Genomic DNA, 6,825 nt, shown 5'->3' with positions numbered 1-6,825 from the left:
TAAGTCTAGCCAAGGCATTTCTGAGATGTTGTTGTCTCCTTCATATTCGCCATATGGTCGAATATCCGAAGCGGCAAGAGACCGATTTTTGACGCAATCGAAGTCGAAGATTATAAGCACTGAATGTCTTTGATCTTCGCTTTCATCCCCTAACTGTTTGGGTAAATTGAAAGAATATCACATTGAGAAGCCTGGAAGTCTCGGACAGCAAGCCAAATTGGAAAGTTTGATGTAACTCTGACTATCCAAATCCAAGCAGTTGACATAAATTAGTGGCGAACGCGAGAGTACAAGAGCACTTCGCTGTTGATCTCAACACAAGGGGCCAATACAATCTGTTTGTGTAGCCGACCGTTGTTTTATAGTGAATGTACCAGATTTAGCGTTTGCCTCACCTAGAGTGATATATTGCTGACAATGTACATAAATCATCGATAAATAAACGTTGAATTACTTTACCTGTGGTGCATAGTCGTCTTTTTGCCTCATGAGTGATTTTGAATAAGTCTGATTTCGTCGACGAAATCAGGCTTATTCAAAATCGCTCAAAAAAAACATAATTGTAACCTGCACACTGCAATATTTTTATTATTGCAGCCTGGACACTGCAATATTTTTAATATTACAGCATCCTTATTTAGCGCGTTTAATTATATTACCCCTGATAATTTCCCTGCTATTGATTTAATGTAGAGAGAGAACATTAGAATATCATGGGGATCAGTAATTATATACGTTTTAAAAGGTGCAATGAGGGATTTATGAATATCAAGAAGAGCTCGATTAGGAACGAAATGTCTTAGCTTCGCAATTAGACCGACAGTTTTACTTAGTTTAAGGGTATACATATGGTTTTTCCAACTTAGTTTAGAATTTAGTTCATAATAGTTGAACTCTTAAGATTATAGACCAACGACATTATCAATCTTGTATTATTAGTTGCAGTCTCTTTTTTATGTATGTACAAACACGCCCTCTATGTAAACCAGCTGATTTTTCTTGGGGCTAGCGTGTTTCTTTCATTTAATAAAGTATACCTACCTACCTACCTACCTACCTACCTACCTACCTACCTACGTACCTACCTGCCTACCTACCTACCTACCTACCTACCTACCTACGTACCTACCTACCTACCTACCTACCTACCTACGTACCTACCTACCTACCTACCTACGTACCTACCTACCTACCTACCTACCTACCTATGTACCTACCTACCTACCTACGTACCTACGTACCTACCTACCTACCTACCTACCAACCTACCCGCGCTAGGATGTCGATTACTGGTATCGGTATCCGGACAACTCACCCCCTGGACAATTAGCCCCAGACGATTAGCCCCCAGTCTTTGGACAATTAGCCCCCAGTCGTTGGACAATTAGCCCCCAGTCTTTGGACAATTTGCCACCTTTCTCTGTACTATTACCCCCCCCCCCCCCCCAACCCACCATCCTTGAAAGAAACTATGCTCTTGCTTTTTACTTTACGAACGTTCACCTATCATGTATTTTAAATTGAACAATGTTCTTGTTATTTACTTCTGAATAGGATACACGTTTGTACTTTCGGAAGAGACGTCGACTACGCATATTTTTTAACCAACACTGACTTTAACAACAGTTAAGTTTTGTGTTTTACGTTGTCAAGCTACAAAGGAAAGAAAATACATACGTTACAATATTTTACAGGTACAACTAACTACAGGAATTGCGAAAGTTACAAGAAAATCACTAATTAAAACTTATTACAAGTTTTGAAAATGAGGCCAAGGGTAATTCGGAAATGGGCTATTCTGGTTGCCTTCTCTTCTGACTTTTTGAAGCGAGGTACGTATCTATTTCTCCTTTTACAAAAATATGCGTGTTAGGTAATATGCGTATAAATGTATTTGCTGTAACTACTCTGTGTGTGTGTATTCTTCTATCTTTACGGGTGTGTGTGCGTGTGTCTAGTTGTCTTTTTTGTTATTTTAGTTATTTTTTGTAATTCCTATTTTATATGTAAAAGTAAGAAAATGCTTTAAATAAATTTATCAAAAAGTAAAAAAAGCAATCGGAGCCGAACTGAACTGGTCCAAAAGGAGGATGGTGAAGTGGAAACCACATGAACAAAGTCGCTCGGTAGGTTTTAAGTGGATAACTCTGAGTGCTACGGTTTGTTTCGCATTGGATTTGATAATTAATAAAATGAAATGAATGAGAACTTTCCTAAACAACTAACTGGAAGATGAAAAGGAAAATGAAATCATTGTTGGATCCAGGATTGTGAACATTGACATTTTTATGAAAGGAAAATAGAGAAGTGCAAGTTGTTGCCTTAAAAATAAACATAATGTTTAAGTGAACAGAGATCAAGAAAGTGTAGGTGAGATTTAATTCACAGACGGCAGAATCAGAAGAAAATATTTATCTCAAACTTGTGAGAAAGATTGTTGATACTTCCCTAAAAAACTGTATATTACAACTAAGAAAGTGAAACTTGCATTTTTTAAGAAAGAATATACTGCTAATGAAGCAATTGTAAAAACATAACAAGCAACACCCCAAAGCAAAGGTTACGTAACCCATGAGAAATATATGACTTCGCCTTGGAACTGAGGCCTTACTAAGGCCTTGGAATTCGCTGAAGGAGGCGACACGCGCAAGGAGAAATTTAAATTGGATTCCAAATGCAGTTACAAAATTTACATCCTAAGTATGAGGTAGTCGTATTATTTATTATAAGTTTACATCTTTTATCGTAGAATAGCCCCCCTCCCTCGGGGGGATGAGTATTGGTCAAGTGTCGGTCAAGTATCGGTGCTGTATCGGTCATGTATCGGTCATGTATCGGGCGAGTATCGGTCGGGTATCGATGGTGTAAAAATGTATCGGTCGACACGGCTAGCGACCGACTTTCGGTTGCCAGTCGGCCGACTAACGGTCGCCAGTCGGCCGACTACCGGCCGACTATCGATCGACTACCGGCCGACTATCGACTGATTATCGGTCGATATATCGGTCAAGTATCGGTCATGTATCAGTCAAGTATCGGTCATGTATCGGTTATGTATCGGTCAGGTATCGGTCATGTATCGGTCGAGTAGCGGTCGAGTATCGGTCGAGTATCGATGGTGTAAGAATGTATCGGTCGACACGGCTAGCGACCGACTATCGGTTGCCAGTCGGCCGACTATCGGTCGCCAGTCGGCCTACTATCGGTCGCGAGTCGGTCGACTACCGGCCAACTATCGATCGAGTATCGGCCGACTATCGACCGACTATCGGTCGATATATTGGCCGACTATAGGTCGACATATCGACTGATAGTCGTCCGATATATCGACCGGGGCGGCCGTTAGTAGACATGATCCGATTTGTTTGGCAGAAAGTTAGGAGAATTACTGAGATCTTGTGAGTGAAAAGGTTAATCACGATTGATACGAACGCGATAACGTCTATGAAAACGAATGCATATCTCGTGATTTAAAAACTTAGAAAGCTCCAGCGACGTAAAGCAGGAGAGGTCCTCAATTTCCGCCTTCATATCGATTATCACTGAACAAATATTTCTTTGTTTGCCCCACGTGGTGTGCTTTGAATCTTTATACCTTGTTGTTTAGGAGGCACCCATTTGTTCCGTTCTTGGAAACCGACACTACATCACAGAAAAAAAAGTTTTTTTCCATGGAAAAGAAAAGCAAACGTAAGAAATAGCAAAGAAATAAATCCCTGTGTTTTACACTAAGGTGCATTCGCTGTAATTTGACCGATTTAAAAATTGCATTTAACATAACCGTTGTAATTAAGCGGGCTAGGTTAGTTTTCGATTTTGAGACCGATCGATATTTTAATTCTAAAAAAGCAGTTGATGCTCTCAATAAGTTTGAAATTAAAAAATAATGAACCTTTAGGTGGAAGTTATGTAAAAAAAAAAAAAAAAAATTCCCACTGCTTAGCATATGGTGTATTTAAGACCATGCCCGCCGCCCGCCCGCCGGCCGGTCTACCCACACATTAAAAAACAGTTTGCATGTGTCATAGCAAACAACGACATTCTACTGCGAGCAGTTTCATTGACCCACAGTTGGCTGTCGGATCATTGCAGTTTTATGTACATCTTTACTAAAGGTAGCTCAGCGGATGTTTGTGATATTTTCGAATTCTTTGATTATCCAGCATACTGTGGATAGTTAATGAGTTCAAGAGTTGATTTTCGTCAGCAGTATTATTATAATCAAAATAGTTATCATGATAGGAAATAGTCGTGGAATCTTTTCAAGGCAAACACCCAGCCGTTAACGATGTCATCATTGATTAATTTACAGCTTCAAGCACTGGCAGGAGGCCAACTAATTAATTCAAGAGTTGCATTTTCATATGTAGTACTATTACAATGAAACAGTTATCGTCATTGGAAATAATCATGGAATTTTATCTAGCCCGACACCCAGCAGTTAGCTTTGACATCATTGAGCAATTTACGGCTGCAAGGATACCGGTAGGGGGCCACTTTAAATGCAAGGAAAATACTCTAACAATGGTGAGACCTATGGTTTAAAATCACCTTGTTGTTCGGTTGTGGAGCAATAGCATTAAGACAAAGTTAAAAAAAAAAAAAAAAAAGAATTACTGGTGTTTTAACCTTCGGTTTGATAGTTATAAAACTTAAACTGTGGTTTTTTAACAGATGGAAACCAGCAAACTTTATGTTACATTATTAATGCCACTAATTCTAAATGTATTTACAACGAATTGCGCCAAAAACTTCAGAAGAGATGGCAAAAAAGGAGTTAATTACGCTCATTTTTTGAAGAATCCCTCGCAAGGATTAAATGTGACTGCTCTAGCAAGTTTAATGGTCATCCGACCCCAGGATTGTATTTATCATTGTATAAATCATAAGGAATGTTACTCGATAAACTTTGCACGAGTTTCATTTAACAAAACGCATAAATGTGAGCTGCTGAGCACAGACAAGTTTCGAAGCTCGGGTGAGTTAGAGTACACCGACATCTTCGACCATTATCACATTAAGGTAAGTGTTAGTGCAAGCTGCAGCCCAATTGAATTTCATTTGCTGAAGTCAGAGTGAGTGGTCAGTTTTATGGTCAAATTTAGAGCTAAAGCAAAGGACTGCACACATGTCCTATTTGAAGGACAATCAGATCAATCAGAAAAAAAGGAAAGTATGAATGGCTTCTGTTAGTCCTCTCATCGTGAAATTCCGCAGAAGTTGCAAAAGAGCTTAATCCTTTCTTAGATGCTTTATGCAGAAAGGTTTCTATCTGCTATTTAGTAAATTTCTTCTTTTTGCGTGTAATTTTTTTTGTGGTTGTTTGTTTTGCTTAAAGTCCGAACTTTACTCCACAGAGCCCCTGTATGAGCAACCCTTGTCAACATGGAAATTCTTTTTGTTGCCCGATTTACAATCAAGATGATCATCAGTGCATTTGCAAACCTGGTTTTACTGGAGAGATCTGTGATGAAGGTTTATATTATGTTACTTTACGAGTCACGATCACACTATTTGATATAATCGAGTCGATTCCACGATTATGATCGTTTTTGATTTTCAGAATAAAATATCTCCTTTCAAAGTTATTCAGCAGAGAGTGGGGAAAATGTTATCAGAACAAGTGCATATCAGTACGTGTGCGGAGGAAAAAAATCTTTCTTTCTCGTTTAACTTCATGATCGCACTAGCGATGAGAAAAACTCCACCCGTTAACAAAGCCTTAAAAATATAACTCAAGAGACGCTTCCTATCCCCATTCTGTTCTGAAACGTTTTAATCATTGGGTTTTGCTACTTTGATAAACTAAAGTCAATTTTTCGCAGACATCGATGAATGCTCTAGCAATCCGTGTTTTAATGACGCGACATGCAGTGACCAGGTCAACGGTTATGTCTGCATCTGCCAACCAGGATACGTGGGACGGCACTGTGAAATAGGTTAGTGAAATAATTTACCACGCTCTGTAAAGAAGCAATAATGACTTTCTCAGTTTTATGTTCAACCAATGGAGGATTGAGTTAAGAAAAATTTGTACTACTCTCTTCCTTGTAGTATTTTCGATACCAAAAATCAAATCATTCAACATATTTTCAACTCACCCAGACATAGACGAATGGCAAGTACCAAGTACACTTTTACCTCAAAAAAGAAATTGATTTCACGAAAGCTACAGTTAGTTTTGAAAGCAAGCACTCGTACCCTCTGTTGAAAAAGAAATGTGTTAATTTATTCTCGTAAAAGTTTATTTTTTAAATGATTAATCTCGTACCTAGATTCTACCTTGTAATTGAAACTGAAAACCGCTTGCCGTGAAAGGTCTGAGTTTCAAGACTATATAACGACCTCGTCCTAAGCGGGAGGCGACGCGGTAGGTGACGCCATCGTTTCGGCATGTGCTTCATTGTTTTCCCATCGGATTGCTGCTGTAACTGGCCTTGTGCGACATTGGAATAATCACCTACACCGGAGAATCTAAAGATGATGAGAATCGCCATGCAAGCATTGAATGTGGCTGCATTTTGCCTGAATACCTTGAATTACCGTTTGCACGTTTTCAAAGAAATTTGCCACTTTTTTGCTCTTGTTGAAGAAAGCTTTTTACTTGCAGCTTGTAGCTAGGGTACTTTTCACATATGAAGTATACATGAACTAACACCATCGACTTAGATCCGAAGGTCTGACTCAGGTTTGGTTCTTCTAGTGAAACCAGGCTGTCCTTTTAATTACATCAAAACAGACAGTACATGCACTATCAAACTATTAATCATTGGAGCCTAATAAACCCATTTAGTAACTCTCGCGTTTGAAAGAATTACTAACGTA

The sequence above is a fragment of the Stylophora pistillata genome, chromosome 13, assembly GCF_964205215.1.
Source record: "Stylophora pistillata chromosome 13, jaStyPist1.2, whole genome shotgun sequence".
NCBI lineage: Eukaryota > Metazoa > Cnidaria > Anthozoa > Scleractinia > Pocilloporidae > Stylophora > Stylophora pistillata.
Note: the sequence above shows the minus strand (reverse complement) of the source record.